This window comes from Ricinus communis, chromosome 8 (assembly GCF_019578655.1).
Source record: "Ricinus communis isolate WT05 ecotype wild-type chromosome 8, ASM1957865v1, whole genome shotgun sequence".
Lineage (NCBI taxonomy): Eukaryota > Viridiplantae > Streptophyta > Magnoliopsida > Malpighiales > Euphorbiaceae > Ricinus > Ricinus communis.
The window spans coordinates 4,782,087-4,785,483 of record NC_063263.1 but is presented as its reverse complement, the minus strand read 5'-3'; the positions used below and the strand labels follow the sequence as shown (position 1 = coordinate 4,785,483).

Genomic DNA, 3,397 nt, shown 5'->3' with positions numbered 1-3,397 from the left:
TATTATATCTTATATAATAATTATATTACTAAATATTATATAAATTATTACAATTTTCTAATATAAACTAAATAATTAATAGAACTTTTATGTTAAATATTTCCTATTGATATTAGTTTGTATATCAAGTATAAATATAATAATTATTCTAGCTTATATAAAAGTAGACGTTGTGACAATAGAACCTACCAGTTCGGGTTCCAACTAATTTTAAAAAATAAAAAATTAATTAAAATTAATTATTTTTTATTAGTTAGAACTAGGACTAATAGTTTCGAATCCAATTGAAGGAAAACCGATCTTGGGTCTCCTATTTTTTACCAATTTTAGTCCATTTTTTATAAGTCCGGTTCCATTTATCCAACTTATAAATCTTTTGGCTAAATGTGAAAACTAATCTAAAAAATATAAAAATCTATAAAATTTAAAAAGAAATAAAAAATATACTTAACTCTAATTTCATTGACAATATAAAATATGCATTAAGAAATACAAATCATTATTCATTACTAATTAACTTTTAATAATATAAAAAATAAAAGTTAAAATTGAAATATAGAAGCATAGAGAGAGAGAAAAAAGAAGTTGATGTGGTTTAAAAGAAAATTCAAATTGGCTTAAATATCTTTCTATAAAAATATAGTTTCCCTTTTTCTTCTTAAGGTTGTTTGTAGGTAGAATTATAAGATATTATAAAATTATATAACATTTAAATTTTTTACAATTAATGAAAAATAAACAAAACACAGAAAGAGAAAAAATTAAAGTTACAAATACATAAAAATTCTATATTAAATGAGTGAAATAAAAATAAAAATAATTAAATTATAGAAAAAATATAAAATTTATGAATGAATTCAAATTAGTAAATAAAAAAATACATCAACTAATAACTAAATTTTAAATCATAATTTTATAATATAGTAAGAAATACTATATGAAAGTAAAATTAAATAGATAAATAAATTAAATATCTTTTTATAAAAATATAGTTTCCCCTTTCTCTTCTTAAGGTTGTTTATAGGTAAAATTATAAGATATTATAAAATTATATAATATTTAAAAAATTTACAATTAATGAAAAATAAACAAAACACTGAAAGAAAAAGAAATAAAAGCTATAAATACATATAAATTATATATTAAAATGGGTAAAATTAAAATAAAAATAATTAAATTATATAGAAAAAATATAACATTTATGAATGAATTCAAATTAATAAATAAAAAATACATCAACTAATAACTAAATTTAGATCATAATTTTATAATATAGTAAGAAATACTATATGAAAATAAAATTAAATAGATAAATAAATTAAAAATACATAAAAAAATTGAAATTTAAAAATTATAGTAAGAAATTAATTCATTTCCAAAGAGGTCCCACCGGCAGTCGAACCCAGGTCGCTGGATTCGAAGTCCAGAGTGCTAACCACTACACCATGGAACCCCTAGGCACACGTTAATCAAGGTAATTAATACCCAAATTATATCCATATTCTTAGAATACATTAGGAAAATGCTTGGTTTAGCCACTCAACTACTTCCACCTATGATGATATTTTGATATGCTTGGCTTATTTTTTTGGGTATCCTTAAAATAAAATTAAAAGACATGTAAATGCTTGGCTTATTGTATTAGTTTGTGGGTGGAATCGAGGGAAGGAAAAACACAAAAGGAAAAAAATGGTATTTTTTCTTTTTTTCACAATCCTGCAATGTTTAAGTGACCTCCTATGACAATGAAATGTTATGCAATTGAAATTTAGGACCTTTGTTTACTCAATTTTCTAATACAATAATGCCATTTGTGGTAGGTGGGTTGCATCACTGCTATCTATTTCTAACTCAGGTCTCTACTGACTCCATTGTTCCATTCATCTTTTGAAGTCCCTGCGGCTACTTTTGCCGGACTTCATTTCACTTTGTCAGAAGAGAGGAAGATGGGGAAGCTCGCACTTGCCCTAGTAATAAGGTTTCCGGGCCAAATGCAACTGCAATACCGGTAGCTAAATCCAACATTACAGATAAATCTCCAACCCTTTTTGGGATAGTTGTTATGATAGATGACCCATTGACCGAAGGGCCTGAACCAACATCCAAGGAGGTGGGTCGGGCTCAAGGATTCTACGGATCAGCTGGGCAAGACCACACTGGGGCTTCTCATGGGTATGAACTTAGTTTTCACTACTGGAAAGTTCAATGGCAGCACTCTTGCCATTTTGGGTCGAAATCCAGCACTCACCTCCGTGAGATACCCATCGTCGTTGGGACTGGTGTTTTCCGGTTGGCACGCGGATTTGCTATCCTGAAAACTTATATTTTCAATGCAACCAGTGGTGATGCTATTGTTGAATATAATGTTGCTGTTGTACATTACTGAGAAAAGTCTCTTTGGTATTTTTACTGAGGGGCAGTTTGGAATTTTTGTGGGTCTCTTCTTTTAAAATTTGAATGTTCTTTTCCTTCTTTTTTTTTACTGTTTTTAGTTTTCGAATTTAATTTTAAAATAAATATAGTCAACTTACCTGCCTTCTTTCAAAAATCGAATTTCAAGAAGCAACTAGCCAAAATCCATTATCAAGCCTTTAAGATTTTCAACATTGTTCTATCAAGCACCTCAACCTTTATTTTATTTTAAGAAATTTTTATATTTTTATTTTTACTTTTACTTAGATTGAAGACTTCCTACTCCTGTATATATTTTATGAGCTTTTGTTTGTTGTATTGAATCGTACTTTTTATTTTTTATTTTCATTAAAAAACAAAAAAAAATCTAATCAAAACAAAAAAATATAAAAATTCAATAAATTTAAACAAAAATTAAGAGGTCCCATAAAATAAAATTTAAAAATACACGAGGTTAAAGATGTAATTTCCCAAGCAACTATAGAAAAATTATTGCCGTGAACAAGAATAAAAGAAATATTTATAGAAAAAGCTCCTAAAAATAAGGAATGTCAAATTGACTCTAAAACATTATGTTTGGTTATAGAAAATTTATCAATAGTTGTCATAGTTGCATCACAGTTATCTTCGTTCTCGAGTGTATTGATAATTATATTTTAATTGACAATTATAATTATATTTTTATTTTTTAATTTTAAAAAAAATAAAAAAATTTATAAAATATATTTACTTGCTATAATATAAAAAGAAATTATTTGCTTGGATAATATTTTAACCTTAAAAGATAAAGTTGAATAAAAAAATGAAATTATTAGATTTTTAGTTGAAAATTAATGATATCTTATATAAAAAAAATTTATAAAAAAAATATTAAAACTTATATTTCAAAGTTTAGTTATAATTTAGAAAATATATAAAATATTATTTTATATTTTTATGTTAAAGAAATCTAGAAAATTGACCTAGGAGTAAACACACCTTAACA

The 3,397-nt window shown here is 25.0% G+C and overlaps 1 non-coding gene and 1 pseudogene across 1 annotated transcript; one reads left to right on the top strand and one right to left on the bottom strand.

Annotated features, from left to right (window-relative positions):
• Positions 1-1,381: 1,381 nt before the first annotated feature.
• On the bottom strand, positions 1,382-1,453 carry TRNAR-UCG. The gene has a single exon. It is a non-coding gene; the product is annotated as a tRNA-Arg (tRNA).
• A 438-nt stretch (positions 1,454-1,891) lies between these two features.
• LOC8265349 lies at positions 1,892-3,062 on the top strand (annotated as a pseudogene).
• The last annotated feature ends 335 nt before the right edge of the window (positions 3,063-3,397 follow it).